Consider the following 20,945-nt stretch of genomic DNA (forward strand, 5'->3'; position numbering starts at 1 on the left):
TGATGGTATCGATGCTTTTGACTCTTCTACTGTCTTTTCATCTATATATGTACTTTGTTAGCCAGACCCACTAAAGCGGAGAGTCTTTCTGTTGACAAATTAAAGGAATTGTTTTCAGAAGAAATTTAATCAGATAATTTTTATAAGAATATCTAAAAATAAAATGGACATAATCATTTTAAAATTCTTAATAGAAAACAAGATTTATTCCAGAGTGTGAACATTTACACCAAACAGTTACATTAAGGAAAAGTAATAATTAAGCCTGGAACTAACTAAGTAAGGCATACAATAAAATATGTAGGGAGTTGGCCTCACCTAATATATGTAGAACTTCAGTTCTTAATTATGGAAACAAATTTCTGCTAGGAAATTGGAAGGACAGTTATTTATGGGATCATGGAAACTGTACTCTAGCCAGAGTTATTTAAGAGATAAAAGCAAAATCTCATCACATTGATAAAACCTCTTTATATTTTCCAATCACAGTCACTAAAAGGGAGATGAGAAATATCCAGGTGAGTAAATGAACAATTTCATTTTTTCCTAGGCTCCAAAGAATGATTTTTTATATGCTAGAAAGTGGCTTGGTACAGTTTTTCTTGGCATATGTAGAAGAGAACCAATTCTAATGTAATGTTATTTAAATGGACAATAAGTTTAAATGAAAAAGTCTGCTTAAATGAAAAAGTTACAATGGAAAACAGTCTGAAGAATGCACCATACCTTCTGATACTAGTATTTTCAAATGATATTCATTTCATTAGTCAGCTTCAGTAATTTAAAGGATATATTTTAATTATTAACATGTTGAGGTGAAATATGTATATCACGATAGAAGGATAGTAACTAGTGTAAATATAAATGGAATGTCACCTCCTAACTTAATCTCTTGGAATAGATATAACAGACGGTAGTAATTTTGTTTACTGACATTGACAGTCTGGTGACTAATAGACATTAGTCATAGAGACTAATGTTGAAATATACTTTTTAGTGAGTTTTTATATTGGCAAAATGAGTGGATTATTTTTCTGCTTGTATTTGGAGGCGAAGATGTAGAAAATAATTCTTCAAATATATTTTGTTCCCAATTAGTTTATTTACTTGATTAATAGTGAGATTGTTTTGCAGGTTTTTATTATTTTAAAATTTGTGTTTATTGTCTGTTTATGTTGTATTTGCTTTTTTAATTGATTTATATGGACTTTTAATATATGACATGGATAGTAGCCCTTTATAATACATATCTTTAAAAAATTTCCCAGTTTTTAATTTATTGTTGGAGTTTTTATTGTAATTTCTTTATTTGAAGTTTAAAAATCTTAATTTGTTATCAAAGTAGGTTTTTCATATATGGCCTTACAATTTGGGGGAAGTTTTCATTCCTAGTTTTTGGGTTTTTTTTGTTTTGTTTTTTTAATCAGGAAAGGTTGTTGAACTTTGCAAAATGCTTTACTGCATGATTTGAAACTATCAGGTATTTTGTTTTTCCTCCTTGTATTAATGGGCTGTATTTCACTGATTGATTTTCATATGTTGAACCACTCTTGAATTCTGGGAATAAATCTCACTTGGTCCTGGTTTATAATCGTTTTAATATATTGTTAACATTTGGTTTGCTAGGATTTTGTTGAGCATTTTCGCAAAGGATATTGGTCTGTAGTTTTCTTTCTTCATATTGTTTTTGCCTGCCTTTGGCATCAGAGTAATGCTGTCCTCATAGAATGAATTAGGCAGTGTTCCCTTCTCCACAATTTTTTGAAATGATTTGAGAGAGATTGATGTTATTTCTTAAGTGTTTTATAAAATTTACAAATGAAGCTATCTAAGTCCAGAGCTTTTTGTTGTTGGAAGGTTTTATTAGTTAATGATCCATTTAGGTTTCCATTTCTTCATGATTTAATTTTGGTAAATTGTGCGTTCCTAGGAATATGTCATTTAATCTGTGCTCTCCAATTTGTTGGCATACAGTTGTTTAAAGTATTCTCTTAATCTTTTTATTTCTATAAAATTGGTAGTAACATTCCCACTTTTTTTTTCTTCTGGTTTTAGGAATTTGAATCTTCTCCTTTTTGCTCTTAATCAATCTAACTTAAAGTTTGTCAATTTTGTTAATCTTTTCAAAAAAACCAAATTTGGTTTTGTAGCTTTTCACTGGTTTTATTCTTTATTTTATTTACTCCCCCCTCCCCTTTTTTTCGCAAGCCTGACAGCACCCTGTATTCCCAGGTTGTCATCTTTCATTCAAGTACTAACCTGGCCAACCCTGCTTAGATTCTGAGATCAGATGATTATTTATTTCCTTTTTAATGTTTATTTTTTCCTTCCTTCTTTCAGTTTTGGGTTTGGTTTGCTCTTGTTTTTTCTAGTCCCTTAAGGTATAAAATTAGATTATTGATTTGAGATTTTTCATTTTTAGTGTATGTGTTTACAGCTATAAATTTCCCTCTTAGCACTGCTTTTGCTGCATCTTATAAATTTTGGTATGTTGTGTTTTTGTTTTCATATTTATCAAGACGTTTTGTAATTCCACTTGTGATTTTTTTTTTTAACCAATTGGTTGTTTAAAAGTCTGTTGTTTAATTTTCTCATATTTGTGAATTTTCTAGTATTCCTTCTGTTATTGAATTATGGTTTTATCCTGCTGTGATTAGAAAAGATACTTTATATGATTGCAGTCTTTTAAAATTTATTAAAACTTATTTTGTGAACTAATGTGGTCTATTCTGAAAAATGTTCTATGAGAAAATTATGTATTCTGCTATTGTTGGGTGGTGTTCTATATGTCAGGTCCAGTTGGTTTTATAGTATTGTTCAAGTCCTCTGTTTCCTTATTGATTTTCTGTCTGGTTTTCTAGTTGTTACTGAAAGTGAGATATCAACATTTTCGACTGTTATTATAGAACTGTTTCTCTCTTCAGTTCTGTCATTGTTTGCTTCATATATTTCATGGCTCTGATTTTAGTGCATGTTTATTTATAATTCCACATGAATTGGCCCTTTTATCAATATATCATTTCTTCCTTTGTCTCTTGTAACAGTTTTTGACTTCAAGTCCATTTTGTCTTATATCAGTAATGCCATCCCAAGTCACTCTTGGTTACCATCTGTGTGGAATATCTGTTTTCATCCTTTCGCTTTCAAACTTCAGGTCTTAATATCTCACATATAGTCAGCATATAGTTGGACCATGCTTTTTGTCTGTTCTGTCAATGTCTACCTTTTGATTGGAGATTTTAATCCATTCATATATGAGGTAATTACTGATAAGAACCGACTTCCAAGGTCAAGTGTTTGGATTCCTGTACAAGCCATCTGCTGAAAAACAAAAGAAAAAGAAAGGACTTGGGCTTCTGCCATTTTGCTGTTTGTTTTCTGTATGTCTTGCGCCTTTTTGTTCATCATTTCCTCCATCAATTTTTTGTTTTCTGGGTTTTTTTTGTAGTGACTCATTTTGATTCTCTCCTCATTTTCTTTTGTATATATTCTATAAGTATTTCTCTGTGATTACCATACAGATTTAGGGATAACACCATAAAGTTATAACAATCTGATTTGAATTGATATTAACTTCAATTGTATACAAAAACTTTACTCCTAAACATCTCTCCCTGCACCATTATGATATTGATATTACAAATTTCTTCTGTGTACATTGTGTTCTCAGCAACATAGATTTATAATTATCCTGTAGAAAACAAAAATGGAGTTATTAACCAAAATTACAATAATACTGAATTTACGTTTACCTGTGTATTTACCTTTACTGGAGATCTTCTATCTTCCTAATGCTTCAAATTACTGTCTATCATTTTTTGATTTCAAAATGAAGGATTCCTTTTAGCATTTCTTGCAGAGCATGTCTAATATAATGAACTCTTTCAGCTTTTGTTTATCTGGATGTTTCATAATTTCTCCTTCATTTTGAAAGACAGTTTTGCCAGATGTAGAACTCTTTATTGATAGTGTTTTCTTCAGCACTTTAAATATATCATCTGACTGCCTTCTGGCCTTCAAGGTTTCTGATGAGAAATTAGCAAATGATCTTCTTGAGTATTCATTGTATGTGATAAGTTCCTTTTTTCTTGCTGCTTTCAAGTCTCTCTTTGGCTTTGTACAGTTTAATTATAATGTGTCTTGATTTGGGTCACTCTGGGTTTACCTTACTTTGAGTTGATTGAGCTTCTTAGATTTGTAGATTCATGTTTTTTGTCAAATTTGGGATGTTTCCAGCCATTATTTTTTGAAGTATTTTGGATTGAGTGAGTGAATATAGAAATACGAAATATAGTTTACACAGTACAGCTGTAATTGTGCTCAGAGGGAAATTTCTATCTTTTAATGTTCATTAGAAAAAAAGAAAGATCTTAAAATCTTGATCTAAATTTCCACCTTAGGATTCTAGAAAAAAAAAAATGGAAAATAAACACTAAGTAGAGGGAAGGAATAATGAGGATAAGAGTAAAAATCAGTAGAACAGAAAACTGACAAATAATAGAAACAAGTCAGTGTAACCAAGAACTGTCCGTATTGTTAAAATGTATTAATAACATAGCAAGACAAGTCAAGATAAAAAAGACAAATTATTAATATCAGGAATGAAGAGTTGGCGAGTTTGCTCACTTGGGAGACTGTGGTGCTGGTAAACACCAAGGTAAAGAGTTTGAATCCCCTTACCAGCCAGCCACCAAAAAAAAAAGAAAAAAGAAAAAAAAAAAATTAAGAGAGGGTGTTGGCTAGTTAACCCCATTGGTTAATATGTGGTGCTGGTAATACCAAGGTTCAGGGTTCAATCCCTGTACCAGCTAGCAGCCAAACAAAAAGAGAAATTAAGAGGGAACATCGTTAGAGTCTATGGACTTTATAAAGATAATAAAGGGATTTTTTTTAAACAACTTTATGCCCAGCATTTAAACAACTGATATGAAATAAGTAAATTCCCTGTAAACACAGAATAACAAATTTTACTCAAAAAGAATTAGGTAATTCAAATAAGATATCTAAAACTTTTCAACAAAGAAAACCATGGGCTCAGTTGCTTTCATTGCTGCATTCTACCAAGAAGCATTTCTACATAAACTCAGAAAATGGAGGAAGAGGAAGCACTTTTCATTTTATCAGGCAAGCATAACTGATACCAAAGCCAAACAAGGACATCATGAAGGTAATTCAAAAATGGAATTAAAAGATAATACAAATCTTTCCATGAACTTATTGAAGTACCTTCATATATCATATAAGAAAAAAAAATGATAAACCAGCACAAGTCCAAAAATCATTAACAAAAAAATTAGTAAATTTAATCCATTAAAACATAGAAAGGATCATACATTATGACCCAGTGGGATTTATCCCAGGAAACCAATATTAGTTCTCTTTTCAAAGGTCACCCAGTGTGTCTCACTACATCAACAGGATGAAGGAGAAAAACCAAATATTCGTCTCAAAAAATGCAGATAAAGCATTTTACACAATTTAACGTCCATTCATTATATGAACTCCTAGTAAGCAAAGATGTCTTTATTCATGATTGTATACTTATAAAATTCTAAGGCATCTACCAAAGAGCCGTTAGAATTAATAATTGCATGTAGGAAGTCTGTAAGGAGGTCAGAATACACAAACAGATTGTATGTGTATAATGATAGTGAGCAATTGGTAAATAAAATAAAAAGCATGCTGGTTAAAATAGCATAAAAAGCATGGAATACGTCCATGACATTCATGACCGAAATACTGAAATGTACAAAATATGGCTGAGAGAAATTAAAGCCTACATATAAAAGCTGTATAAACATAGAGAAATAACATGTTCATGTTCATGGGTTGGAAGTCTCAGTATTGTTAAGGTCTCTATTCTCTTGACATTGATGTAGATGTGCAAGTCAATCTTAGTAAAAATTTCAATAGACTTTTTTTTTAAGAAAGTGACACATTCTGTTCTCACAGAAATGCAAATGACCTAGATCGTCAAAAAACATTAGAAAAATAAGTGAGAACAAAGTTGTAGGACTTAAAAACCTGGTTTCAAGATTTGTTATAAAGGCACAGTCATCAATACAGTTGGGTATGGGCCTAAAGTTATGCATGTACATCAGTGGAACAAAATAGAGTTTAGAAATAGATCCATTTATTTATGCTCAATTGGCTTTTGATGAAGGTGTTAAAGTAATTTTATGGCGAAGTGGCAATCTTTTCAAGAAATGTTGCGTGGAACACTTTCATATCCATATGGGATAAAATGAACATTGATGCATAACCTTACACAAAAATTAACTCACAATTGTGATCATAAACATAAAAACTAGAACTATAAAGTTTCTAGTAGAAAATGTAGGAGGGTATTTTTGTAACCTTTGTTCTTATATAAGACATAAATAGCATAAAAGTTTTAAGAAAAAAAAGTATAAAATGGACTTTTCCAAAATCAAAATATCTGTCCTTTAAAAGACACTGCAAAGAAAATGGAAATGCAAGCCATAGTCTGGAGAATACATTTGAAATACATATATTGAGCAAAGGACTTGTATCCAGAATATATAAGGAAATAAAATTCAACTTTAAAAATTCAGTTATAAGAATGTAAACTTCTCATGTGAAAAATTGGAAAAAGTTTGAACTGAAAACTGTGCAAAGGAAGATGTGTGGCAAATATGCACATGAAAAGATACAGAACAAAAGTAGTCATGGGGAAATTCAAATTAAAATCACAGTGAAGTACCCCTACATACTTAAAAGGATGTGGGTCAAAAAAAGGAACAACATATAATGGTAAGTGTTAATAAGGATGTGGAGAAATTCCACTTACCATTTCACATTCCCACTAGAATGGCTAGTGGGATTTAGAATGGCTAGTATGATTTATAATATCAAGTGTTGGTGAGGATATGGATGAACAAGAATTCATATGCCACTGGTGGGAATGGAAAATGGTATTAACTCTTTGGAAAACTGTTCAGCAATTTTTTAAAAAAGCTAAAACACACATACCATATGGACCAGCCACTTTATACCAAAGAGAAATGAAAGCATATGTGTAAATAAAAATTTATACAGAAATGTTCATAGCAACTTTATTTCTAACAGCCAAAACATGGAAACAACCCAGATGTCCATCAATAGGTGGCTGGATAAAAACACTATGGTATTTCCATACAATACAATGCTGTTCAGCAATAAAGAGGAACAAACTTGATAACATGCAGCAATATAGGTCAATATCAAAAGTCAAACACAAGAGAGTACATACTGTATGATTTTATTTGTATGAAATTCTAGAAATAACAAATCCTCTTTTTCTGTGCCAGGGTTAGCAGAGTTTTTATGTTAAGTCTCTGTCAATTCAAACTTGCTGTTTTAGAGTGAAAGCAGACATAGACAATATATAAACAAATGAATGTGGACTCCTTGTCATAAAACTTTTTTACAAAAACAGAGCTTGGATGCTAGTTTGTTAGATCCCTGTTCCAAGCTATAATGATAGAATAATGGCTGCCTTGGGTCTGCAGGTGCTGGAGGACTGACTACAAAGGTGCTCATGCATTAGTTTGCTAGGACTACCATAACAAAATACCACAGATTGGGTGGCTGAAACAACAGAAATTTATTTTCTCACAGTTCTGGAGGCTAGAAATCCAAGATCAGGTATCAGCAGGTTTGCTTTCTTGTGAGGTCTCTCTCCTTGACTTGCAGATGGCTGCCTTCTTGCTGTGTCCTTACATGGTTGTTTCTCTATGCTTAAGTATCCATGGTGTCTGTGTCCAAATTTCCCCTTCTTATAAGGACACCAGTCAGAATGGACTAGAACTCATTTTAACTTAATCATTTCTTTAAGGCCTTATCTCCAAATACAGTCACATTCTTAGGTACTGGGGATTCAGACTTCACCATATGGATTTTGGGGGAAATAATTCAGCCCATACAGGGCACCAAGAAACATTTGGGGATATTGTAAATGTTCCATATTTTGATTATGTGGAGATTTTTTGGGTACATGCATTTGTCAAAACTCACTAAACTGTACCCTTAAAATGGGTGCATTTTGCTAGAGCAATCAGCAAGAGAAAGAAATAAAGGGAATTCAGATTGGAAAAGATGAAGTCAAACTTTCATTATTTGCAAATGACATGATACTATATATATAAAAACCTAAGGACTCTATCAAAAAACTGCTAGAGCTGGTTAATAACTTCAGTAATGTTGCAGGATACAAAATAAAGGCCCCCAAATCGGTTGCATTTATATACTCGAATAATGAACTAACAGAAAGAGAAATAAAGTAAGCCCATTTACAATGGTCACGAAAAAAATAAAATACCTAGGGATCAATTTAACCAAGGAGGTGAAAGACCACTACAATGAGAACTATAAACCACTTCTGAAAGAAATTAAAGATGACACAAAATGATGGAAAAATATACCATGCTCTTGGATTGGAAGAATTAACATTGTGAAAATGTCTATACCACCCAAAGCAATATACAGATTCAATGCAATCCCCATCAAAATACCAATGGCATTCTTCACAGAGATGGAAAAAACAATCTTACCCTTCATACGGAACAACAAAAGATCCCGAATAGCCAAAGTAATCCTGGGCAAAAAAAATAAAGTTGGAGGCATAACACTGCCAGGCTTCAAATTATTCTACTGCCAGGCTTCAAATTATTCTACAAAGCGATTGTAACCAAAACAGCATGGTACTGGTATTAAAATAGACATTCAGACCAGTGGAGTAGAATTGAGAACCCAGAAATCATGCCTCAGTCTTACAGCCATCTGATATTGGACAAAGACAACAAAAATCTACATTGGGGAAAAGACTGCCTCTTCAACAAGTGGTGCTGGGAAAACTGGATATCCATATGCAGAAGAATGGAATTAGATATGCATCTCTCACCATATACTAAAATCAACTCAAAATGGATTAAAGACTTAAGTGTAAGACCTGAAAGTGTAACATTACTAAGGGAAAATATAGGTGAAACACTTCAGCAACTAGGTCTGGGCACAGACTTTATGAACATGAGCTTGAAAGCACAAGCAGTAAAAGAAAAAGTAAACTAATGGTACTATATCAAACTAAGAAGCTTCTGCACAGCAAAGGAAACTATCAACAGTGAAACAACAGAGTGGAAGAAAATTTTTGCTAACTATGCATCCAAGAAGGGATTAATATCTGTAGTGTTGAAGGAACTCAAGCAATTATACAGTAAAAAAATAACCCAATTAAAAAATGGGCAAAGGAGCTGAGTAGACATTTTTCAAAGGAAGACATACAAATGACCAACAGGTACATGGAAAAATGCTCAACATCACTAGTCATCAGTGAAATGCAAATTAAAACTACATTGAGATACCACCTCACCCCGGTTAGACTGGCTGTACTCAAAAAGATGGTGAATAACAAATGCTGGCGAGGGTTTGGTGAGAAGGGAACACTGCTACACTGTTGGTGGGACTGTAAATTAGTACAACCACTATGGAAAACAGTATAGAGGTTTCTCAAACAACTACAGAGAGATCTTCCATACGATCCAGCAATTCCACTTCTGGGTATATACCTAGAGGAATGAAAATCATCATGTTGAAAGGGATACCTGCACTCCCAAAATTATTTACATTGACCTTCCTGATGTTACATTAAAGGTCTTTCTGAGAAATCTAGTAACTTTACTTCACACTCATTTTTATTTACTTAATTTATTGAGAAAATAATTACTGAATGCATTCTTTGTGCAAAGGACTTTGCTCAGGCTTGTTAAATATTCAAAAATGAACAAGTTATTATCTCTTCAAGAAGATTTCAGTTTGGTTATGGTACAAAATAAGTACAAATTCCTACGGTAGTTGACAAAATCTACAATCATTAAAAAGTTAAAGAAGAGTAGGAAGAGAGGAATTAAGAGTAGTAAGAGATCACATTTGATAGAATGAAGCAGGGACACTTCCTAGAGGAGATGGTATTTCAGTGGGTATTAAAGAAAGGTGGGTAGATTTCCACTGATAGATGTGGGAGTGAAGAGGATAGCATTCCAGACTGAGGGGACATCATTAAAACAGGGGAGAAAATTATAATCACAGAGCTTAGCTTAGCTTGTGTGAAAATATAATGGAAAGACTAGACCAGAGGTTGCAGATTTTCATAAACGAAACATAGAAGTGTAAGGCTATTCAAACCACACATTTCAATGTAAGTACTTTTTTCCTGTTTGACTAAATAAATACAATGAGTGATTTACTCAAAACTTTACTCTTTCACTGAGAAATAAAATTAATCTGCTTTTATTGTAAAGTGTAGCATTTATGTAAGGATAAAGGTAAGGAAGTCGTCATTCTAGATTTTTCTGCACATTTCTTTTGGAGCCTTCTAAAGTTACTAAAAATTCCAATAGTTTCATGAAGAATGCCATTCCTGCACTAAGATAAATTTTATTTTGTCACTGTTGTCATTTAACTAGTATTGCCACTACTTTAGGACTCTGAGATATTTTTGTGAGTAGAAGTTTCTAAATTCTTTTTATGGATACAAAAGTTTCTATTAAATCATTTTGAAAAGAGACTCTGGTGCCAAAGTAGCAACTTGGATCTTTTATTTGTACATTACAGACTGATGTTCTTTTACATATTTATAAGATGCATAAACCATTTTCTCTGAATAAAATGCAAATGTTCTGGTTCAATCTAGTTATAGTTTTTATAAGTATTTTGTTCAGCATTAAATTTGTGTGCTAAGAAATTAGTGATGCTATTAGTTTGATATATTTCTCATTTTTAGGAGAAAACTAAATTGCTAATAAAAGGAGAAACTAAATTGCTACGTATAAAGGGTTTCTTTTTTCTTATTTAGATAAGAAATTTCTGTAATTGAAATTGAAATGTCTATAGATTATAGATTTCCCTTGTTTTAAGTGATCAGCTGAGCTTTTCAAGGGACATTTTTTCCTACAATGTTAAGTAGAAGGAATCTTCATAATGTTGAGGCTTTTGGAATGTGGTAGGGAGGTTGTACATCTCTCAGAGATTAGGAATAGTTCTTGAGAACTGCTCTTTGTTTTTAACAATAGGCATTTATTTGTTTGTTCCTTCATTTATTTATTTGACAAACATTTATCAGGTACATACTTCATCCTGGGTAGACAATTCAAGTGACTTGGCCAAGTCATACATTTAATTACTGAAAGCATTTGCATTAGAACTCTTAATTTTCTAGTCCATTGTTACCTTCATAATATTCTGGAGTTTAATATATGAAGTATGGTTGATCTGATAAATATTGATTTGATCTATTTTTATTTAGGACAACATGCACATATAGGAGGGTACTTCAAAAAGTTTGTGGAAAAGTAGAATACGAATATTTCCATGAACTTTTTGAAGATCCCTTGTATAGAAATACCTTTATATTGGTGTATCTATACTTCTTCACATTTGTTTTTGCTTGAGAGCTAAACTGTTATCCTTAGGAAGACAGATATAAGATCTAGTCTGAAGAGGTATGCTGAAAAGCTGCTTTAACTAGTGAATGATTGAATATTCTGAAAAACAGTTAAGTCAGTTGAAAAGTAGCAATTTAAATAACCAAGTTTTTTGTTTTGTGTGTATGTATGCATGTATATAGTCATTTATGCCCCTTATCTATAAATAACATGCATACATTTGTACCATATTAGGCTCCAAAAAAACTTTATAAAAATATAATTGTTAGAATTTTTTCAGTGTAAAACCTAAGGAGAATATGGGCAGGGAAGTTAAGATTAAACTAGAGTTAAGGATGGCCAGGTAACTGAGTTTGAAGACAGTGTTTTAGCCATTTCATAGTGCTATAACAGAATACCACAGACTGGGTAATTTACAAAGAACAGACATTTATTTCTCAAAGTTCTGAAGACTGTGAAGTCGATATGTTGTCAGCATCTGGTGAGGGCTTTTGTGCTGCATCATCCTATGGTAGAAGGGCAAGCAAGTGCATAAGACAGAAAGAACCCACTCTTTTTTAAAAAGGCATTAAATCTTTCCAAGAAGGCAGTCACCTCTTAAAGGCCCCACCTCTTAATACTGTTACAATGGCAATTACATTTTCACCATGAATTCTGGAAGGTACATTCAGACCATAACAGGCAGGGATCAAGTAATAAATCTGAAAGCTGAATTCATTCTAACTCCCTGAGCTTTTCCCACCTCTTGGTTGCAAATTGTGTTTTTTATGGATGAAATGATATAGAAAGCAGTTTGGGGGAAATGAGAGGCAAATTAGTTAAATATAACTTATTTACTGTGCATTTCCCATGGGAAATGATTGATCGCATAACAATGTGAATGTACTCAACAGTACTGAACTGCATACTTAAAAATGGTTAACATGGTAAGTTTTGTTATGAGTATTTTACCACAATTTTTATTTATTTATTTATAATTTTTATTGAATCTCATAATTATACATATTTTGGGGGTTCAACATTGACATATGCTGATCAAATCAATATTACTGGCATATATATTGTTACAAATTGTACTTATTCTTTATGCCCCTTGTCCAATCTCTCCCCATGCCCCTTCCCCCACCCCAATTACCCTAGATTTCTTCTCTCCTTCCGAAAGTAATTGTTACTCTGTTGATTTGTTGCCTAGGTGATCTGTCCGATGCTGAGAGGTGAGTTCAGTTCCCCCAATATTATCGTAGAGCAGATGCTTCTTCTGTCACTCTGGAATGAGCTTTGTGGAGAGAGACATCCTCTTTTCTTTGGTCTCTGCTGATGAATCTCTATGTGTCAATGCACTCCAGTGGCTGGCGGACCATCTACATGGTGGTCGTGATGTCTAGCTGCTTTCACAGCAGCTGTGGTTATTGTGGTGGCTGTGGTGGGCCACCCACATGAAGGTGATGTTTTTGGCATGCTCCTTACCTAGTTGGTGGTAGCGATGGCGGTGTGCCTGGTTGTGGGCGGGGAGCCCAGTCACCAGCTCCGTACCTCTGATCCCCGGGCAAGCCCTGTGGCACTGGCGGTGTGCCTGGTGGTCCCCTCTTTCTGGCTTGGTAGTCCAGGGGACTTTCGGTCCTTCTAGGTGTTATAGGTGTTCTTTGGTGAAATGAGAACTTAACTAGTAATTATCAAACTCTGTCTCTGGTTGTGGGTACTCTTTTTTCTTTCAGTTCTGTGTTGGATTATTTGTTGTTCCCACCATTTAAACTTTGTACTAGAACTAATTTGTTGTCCTTTGCTTACTTCTAAAGTGGGGGAACTTCCTATGGGACCAGTACTTGAGCTCTGTGGTTGAGCTAAACTGCTGCTTTGCTGTTGATTCCTTGGGGAAGGCTTCATGTGCAGCTTAGGTTTTAATGGTTGACTTTATAGGACTTCCAGGTTTAGTGAAATCCAATGCACCTTGGTTGTGTAGAAACACTGGTCTCGGCCAGAGTCTTTTCATCAAACTGCACCCCATGCAATTCTGTATTCCTGACTTGTCTCCTCTGAGTGGTCCTACACTGATTGGGGGCAGATCAGCTGTTCTTGCTGTGTCCCAGTGTTCTCCCAGTGGGCCTGTCTCCCCCACTGCCCATGCTGCAAACACTTCCCATAGGATGGGCTGTATGCTGGTCTTTTTGCGATGACTCACAGGCCTCTAAGTGGCTCCTTTTTTTCAGTTGTTGTGGCTCCTTGCTCCTATGTGGGTCTCTGGGAACCCTATTAGTGGTCTTGCTGGCCTGGGGGCCACCAAGGCCCTCTTCTCTCCTGCTACCTCCATGCAACTTCATCCAGAGGGCACTTCTGCAGCTTTTGCCAGGTCCTGCTCTGTGCACTCAGCAGCTCCAGCCTGGAAGCAGCCGGTGCTCCAAACGGAGAGATTTTTTCTTTCTCTCATCATGGCTTCTCTGGCCTTCATGCAGGTCTCTCCTCCTCTTCCCTTGAGCACTAGCAGCCCCAGCTTGGCTGTCGTTGCTTTGTAATAGTTGTAAATTGGTTGATTTGTGGGAGAGAGTGATGCTGGGGACCGTCTATTTTGCCATCTTGACCAGAAGTCCCTTACCACAATTTTTAAAAATATTTTTTAAATGGATATTGGTCTAGGTCTCTAAGTTTGTGGTAATTTGCTATCAGCAATAGAAAACAAATACAATGCATTTGTTCATAGTGTTGTGTCTGCTTGGGACCACTCTTTTATTATAATTTTGTACTCTATATCCAGCTCAAAGGTCTACTCTATTAAGCCATCCTTAACCTTCAGGCAGAGTTAGTCATTCTCTCTGCCTGGCCACATATATCTATAATAGCACTTAAACACCTTGTATTTTCTTTAAATTTTATTGTAAATTGGCGATTTATAATTGTATATATTTATGGGGTATAAAGCAATGTTATGACTTATGAACACATAAATAGTAATTAAATAATTAAGTCAAGCTAAATAACATATCCATCATCTCAAATACTTATTTTTGGTAGTGAGAACATTTCAAATTTACTCTTAGCAATTTTGAAATGTGCAATATACTTGCCTTAGTTTGTTTGTACTATGATAACAAAATACCACAGAATTGGTAATTTATAAAGAACTGAAATTTATTTTCTCACAGTTCCAGAGGCTGGGAAGTCCAAGAAATTTGTTTCCCATAATTCTGGAGGTTGGGAAGTCAAGGCAGTGGCAGTTTTGGTTGTCTAGTGAGGGCTGCTCTCTGCTTGCAAGGGGGCCCCTTATTGCTGTGTCCCCTGGAGGGGAGGAATGCTGTGTCTTCACATGGTGGAAGGGCAGAAGAGCAGAAGAGCTGAATGCTGTGTAAAGCCTCTTTTATAAGGGACTTAATCTCATTCAGCAGGGAGGAGCCCTTATAGCCTAATCACCTCTTGAAGGCCTCAAGTCTTAATAATATCACACTGGCCATTAAGTTTCAACACCTGAATTTTGGAGGTAACATATTCAAATCATAGCAACACTGTTATTAACTATATTCACCACACTATGCAATAGATCTGAAAAATTATTCCTCCTGTCTAACTGAGACTTTGTACCCTTTGACCAACATCTTCTCATCCCAACCTCCCACCCCCACTCCCAGCCTCTGGTAACCACCATTCTACTCTCTGCTTCTATGAGTTTGATTGTTTTAGATTCCACATAGAAGTGAGAACACGTGGTTTTGTCTCTCTGTGCCTGGCTTATTTCACTTAGCATAATATTCTCCCATTTCATCCGTGTTGTCTCAAATAACAGAATTTCCTTATTTTTTAAGGCCAAGTAGTATTCCATTGTATATATACAAGTTTAGACATTTTTTTCATACATTCATCTGTTGATGGACACTTTGGGTTGATTCCATATCTTGGCTATTGTAAATAGTGCTGCAGTGAACATGGAAGTGCAGACATCTCTTCGACAAACAGATTTCACATCTTTATGGTAAATACCTAGAAGTGCAATTGGTGGGTCATATGGTAATTCTACTTTTAATGTTTTGAAGAAACTCCATACAGTATTCCATAATAGCTGTACTAATTTATGTTTCCACCAGCAGTGTACAAGTGTTCCCTTTTCTCCACATCCTCGCCTTACTTGTCTTTCGTCTTTTTGATAATAACCATTCTAACAGGTGTGTGGTGATATCTAATTGTGGTTTTAATTTGTATTTCCCTAATGATTAGTGGTGTTCAGCACTTTTTTATTTATCTGTTGGCCATTTGTATGTCTTCTTTTGAGAAATGTCTTTTCAGATTCCTTGCTCATTTTTAAATCAGGTTATTTGTTTTCTTGCTATTGAGTTGTTTGAGTTCCTTATATATTTTAGTTATTAACCCATTATCAAATATATGGCTTTCAAATACTGTCTTTTCACTCTGTTGTTTTCTTTGCTGTGCAGAAGCTTTTTAGTTTGATGTAATCATGTTTGTCTACTTTTACTTTCATTGCCTGTGCTTTTGGTGTCAAATCCTAAAAAGTCATTGCCCAGACCAATATCATGTAGTTTTTCCCCAATGTTTACTTTCAGTAACTTTACAGTATCAGGTCTTAAGGTCTTTAATCCACTTTGAGTTAAAAATTTTTTTATATGTGTGAGCTAAGGTTTCAATTTCTTTCTTCTGTGTGTTGATATCTAATTTTTCCAGCACTATTTATTGAAGAGACTATCCTTTTTCCATGTGTGTTCTATTCTTGGCACTTTTGTTGAAATCAGTTAACCACATATGTATGGATTTATTTCTGAGCTCCCTACTCTTTGCCATTCATTGATATCTCTATTTTGATACTAGTACCATGCTGATTAAATTACTATAGCTTTGTAGTGTAGTTTGAAATCATGGAGTGTGATGCCTCCAGCTTTGTTCTTTCTGCTCATGCTTCCCATGGCTATTCTGGGTCTATTGTGGTTTCATATGAATTTTAGGATTGTTTTTCTATTTCTGTGAAAAATAACATTTGAATTTTGATAGAGATTACATTGAATTTTTTTGTTTTTTCAGGATGCTGGCTGGAAGATTGTATTGAATTTGTAGATTGCTTTGGGTAGTATGGACATTTTAACAATATTAATTATTTTAATACATGAACATGGGATATCTTTCCATTTATTTGTGTCTTCTTTTGTCTTTTTCATCAATGTTTTACAGTTTTCAGTGTACAGGTCTTCCAACTCCTTGGTAAATTTATTATTAATATTTTTTTGTAGCTATTGTAAATGGGATTGTTTTCTTGATTTTTTTAAGGTAGTTTATTATTAGTGTACAGAAATACTACTGATTTTTGTGTTGATTTTGTATCCTGCAAATTTACTGTATTCATTTATTAGTTCTAACAGTGTTTTGGTGCAGTCTTTAGGGTTTTCTATATATAAGATTATGTTGTCAGCAAACAATGATAATTTCACTTTTTCCTTTCTTATTTGGGTGCCTCTGATTTCTTTCTTTTGCCTAATTGCTCTGTCAGGGACAATGTTAAATAGAAGTGGTGGGACTAGACATCCTTGTCTTGTTTCAGAACTTAGAGGAAAGGCTTTCAATTTTTCACTATTGAGTAAAATGTCAGGTGTAGGCTTATATTCGGCCTTTACTGTGTTGAGGTACATTTCTTCTATACCTAATTTGATGAGAGTTTTTATCATAAAAGGATGTTGAAGCTTCTTATGAGATGATTATATGGTTTTGTCCTTCATTCTGTTAATGTGATGTGTCACATTTATTGATTTAGGTGTGTTGAATCATCCCTGCATCCCAGGGATAAATCCTACTTGATCATGGTGAATAATCCTTTTAATGTGGTGTTGAATTTGGTTTGCTGGTATTTTGGTGAGGATTTTCGCATCTGTGTTGATCAAAAATATTGGCCTGTAGTTTTCTTTCTTTCTTTCTCTCTCTCTCTCTCTCTTTCTCTCTTTCTCTCTTTCTTTCTTTCTTTCCTTTTTTTTTTTTTTTTTTTTTTTGGAGGCTGGTCAGTACAGGGATCTGAACACTTCACCTTGGTGTTACAAGGCTGTCCTCTAACAAACTGAGCTAACCAGCTGGCCAGCCAAGTTTTCTTTTCTTGCAATGTTCTTGTCTGGCTTTGATATCAGGGCAATACTGGCCATATAAAAAGTTTGGAAGTATTCCCTCTTCTTCAAGTTTTTGGAAGAGTTTGAGGCAGATTGGTATTATTCTTCTTTAAATGTAAGGTGGAATTCAGCAGTGAAGCCATCAGGTCCGGGGCTTTTCTTTGATGGAAGATGTCTTATTTATTACTGATTCATTTTCCTAACTCATTATTGGTCTGTTCAGATTTTCTTTTTCTTCATGATTCAGTCTTGGTAGCTTGTATGTGTCTAGGAATTTATTTTTTTTTAGGTTATCCAATTTCTTGGTGTATAATTGTTCATAGTTGTCTCATGATTCTTTGCATTTCTGTGATATCACTTGTAATGTCTGCTCTTTGCTTTGGGCTTAGTTCTTTTTATTTTTTTTATTTGTAGTTCCTTGAGGAATAATATTAAATTGTTTATTTGAGATCTTTTTTGATGTAGACATTAACGCATATTGGTAGAAACTTTCCTCTTAGAACTGCTTTTGTGCATCCCACAAGTTTTGGTATGTTGTGTTTCCATTTTCATTTGTGTCAAGGTATTTTAAAATTTCCTTTTAAATTTATTGGCCTATTGGTTATTTAGGAGCATGATGTTTAATTTTCATATATTTGTGAATTTTCAGAAATTCCTTCTGTTATTGATTTCTAGTTGCATACCATTGAGGATGGAAAAGATACTTGATATGATTTCAGTTTTCTTAAATTTGCTAAGACTTGTTCTGTGGCCTAACATGTGATCTATTCTGAAGAACTGTTCTGTGTGCACTTGAAAAGAATGTATTCTATTGCCATTAGATGTTATGTTCTGTGTGTGTCTGTTAGGTCCATTTGGTGTAAAGTGTTGTTCATGTCCAGTGTTCTCTTATTAATTTTCTGTCTGGATGATCTGTTCATTGTGGAAAATGAGATCTTGAAGTCCTGTATTATTTTCGTATTGCAATCTCTTTCTCCCTTCAGATCCTTTAATATTTGGTTTATATATTTAGGGGCTTTGATGTTGGGTGCATATATATTTTCAGTTGTTGTATCCTCTTGATGAATTGACCCCTTTATCATGATATAATATTCTTCTTTGTCTCTTTTGACAGTTTTTGACTTAGTCTATTTTGTCTGATATAAATATAACTACCCCTGCTCTCTTTTGGTTTTCATTTGCATGGACTATCTTTTTCCATTCCCTCATTTTCATTCTATATGTGTCCTTAAAAGTGAGGTGAATCTCTTTTAGGCAGCATATAGTTGGGTCTTGATTTTTATTCATTCATTCTATGTCTTTTTATTGGAGAGTTTAATTGATTTGCCTTTAAGGTAAAAATTGATAGGTAAGGACTTACTACTGCCATGTTGTACATTGTTTCCTAGTTGTTTTTACACAATTTGTTTCTTCCTTTCTTGCTGTCTTCCTCTGAGGTTTGGTGGCTTTCTGTAGTGGTATGCTTTGAACCCTTTCTGTTTTTGTTTTGTACCACATTGTAATTTAAGTATTTTTCTTTCAGTTCTTCTCCACTAAATTGTGAAGTGTGGTGGTTTTTACAAAGCACTTCATGTTCAAGTTTTAAAGCAACAGGTTTACAGCAAATTCTGGTTGGCCAAATTTGAAAGTAGTAACTTTTAGATATCATTATATTGGTTACTTCTTACTCATTTGCTTCTCTCAGCCTAGATTCTAGTAGTGGAATTGCACCGACTTCATTATAGTTTACTTTCATTATTAGATTTTTTATAGAAGTATAAAAATGGGCTGTCTTTTTTTGCCTTCAGTTAATTTACTCAGGTAAGGAATGGAACATATAGTTAAGTTTGTGTGAATATATTTATCTATTCAGATTTCATCCAACATTTACTAAGCCAATACTTCTTGACTCTAAAACAGCAAAATCAGTCAAATATGTACATACAGACTGCACCAAATTGATATGGTTACTTTAGACATTGATAAACAAGTGTGTTGATGAATCAATTGTAATTCAGAATTCCTGTCTCAAAGAGTTAAGAGTTTGTTCCTTACATAAATAGCTATTGGGTGCTTCTTGTTTTATTGTGTTTTTTTGGTGGCTGGCTGGTAAGGGGATCTGAACCCTTGACCCTGGTGTTATAACACTGTGCTCTAACCAGCTGAGCTAACCAGCAGGCCCAGCTATTGAATTCCTGTTGTTTCCTTTTCAAGAGATTTCAACAACTTAGATTATCATGAGGAAACAGTTATTTCAATAGTGCTGTTTTATTTGAATTTCTTTGCATTGTAAGTATCATTGTGTATTTTTATCAGAATGTATTGATAAGTGACTGTAAATAAATGTGTCAGTATCAGTAGTGCAACTTTAACATTTTCAGAGTCCTCAAGCTTTTAACTTATTTATAAGAGGGAATGCTCTTTTTCAGGGAGAACTGTAGGATCTTTCATTTCCACTTAGATTGCTAGCAATTACAAGAGGTCTTATTTTCACTTTAGGGCAGTATGCTTCCATATTATTCCTCCATGTGCACTACTAACTGCATCTGTGTTTGTTGAAAGTTTGTTTTTGAAATATAACCCAGCCTCTTGAGGTGAAGGTGGTGAGTCAAATATCACCAAACAGGAAGTTGTTTCAAAAGAAATTCATATTTTTTGGTCTTTTCATGTTTTCTGTTATATACAGCCAGAATTAAGGATATACCCATTTTTTACTGTGACTTAAAAAGTTATTTTAAAAACATGACTAAAAAATGTTTTTTAATTGAAAAATTTTGAAAAGTAAAAGCACTACTTTATTTTCCATTTTTATTAGTATTTAAAAGGAACTGTATTTTATTTCCACCTGTAGGTGCATATCTACTGAATGAAAGAAAGTAAACATTTCTGAAATATTAGTACCTCATGGAATGAATAGTGAAAAATCATCTTTACATGGGAAAATATGGCAGATTTTACCTATGAAATAAATTATGTGAATAATATTATGAAAGATGGTAGTCTGTTTAGGCAGGCCTATTAAAAGCATTAAGACTTGAGTACTGGCTATTAAAGTGAGTAAATGGCAATATTATAAAGTTAAACACATGCCAAAAAACATTTTCCAGAGGACTGGGATTGTAACAGTACCATTAATGAGGGCAAAGAGGTCTTAATGCAATTTGCACTTTCTAAAGTTTCAAAAAGAAGCTTTGAGTTAGTGCATTATTAATGCACTGAACATCTGGAACTGCGTAAAAGCTATGGACATTGAGCAAATGCAGGATTTCCCCACTAGGTCGCATTCTAACTTATTGCTTCCCTAGTAAGATACTGGTTTTAAGGAGTTTGAAAAAGTAAAAATGACAATATCCAGATAAGGCATAGACATTCCAAAGTGTCTTTTAATTTGTGAAATCTACTTTAAAAAAATAAAAATTGTCTCTGAGGTTAACACATCCAA

At 33.9% G+C, this 20,945-nt stretch overlaps 1 protein-coding gene across 1 annotated transcript in view; it reads left to right on the forward strand.

Moving 5' to 3' along the window:
• The window catches only part of BRIP1 (BRCA1 interacting helicase 1), a 163,472-nt gene that overhangs the window by 82,113 nt on the left and 60,414 nt on the right, over positions 1 to 20,945 (forward strand). The gene's annotated exons all lie outside the window — the stretch shown is intronic.

The sequence above is a fragment of the Cynocephalus volans genome, chromosome 10, assembly GCF_027409185.1.
Source record: "Cynocephalus volans isolate mCynVol1 chromosome 10, mCynVol1.pri, whole genome shotgun sequence".
Classification (NCBI taxonomy): domain Eukaryota; kingdom Metazoa; phylum Chordata; class Mammalia; order Dermoptera; family Cynocephalidae; genus Cynocephalus; species Cynocephalus volans.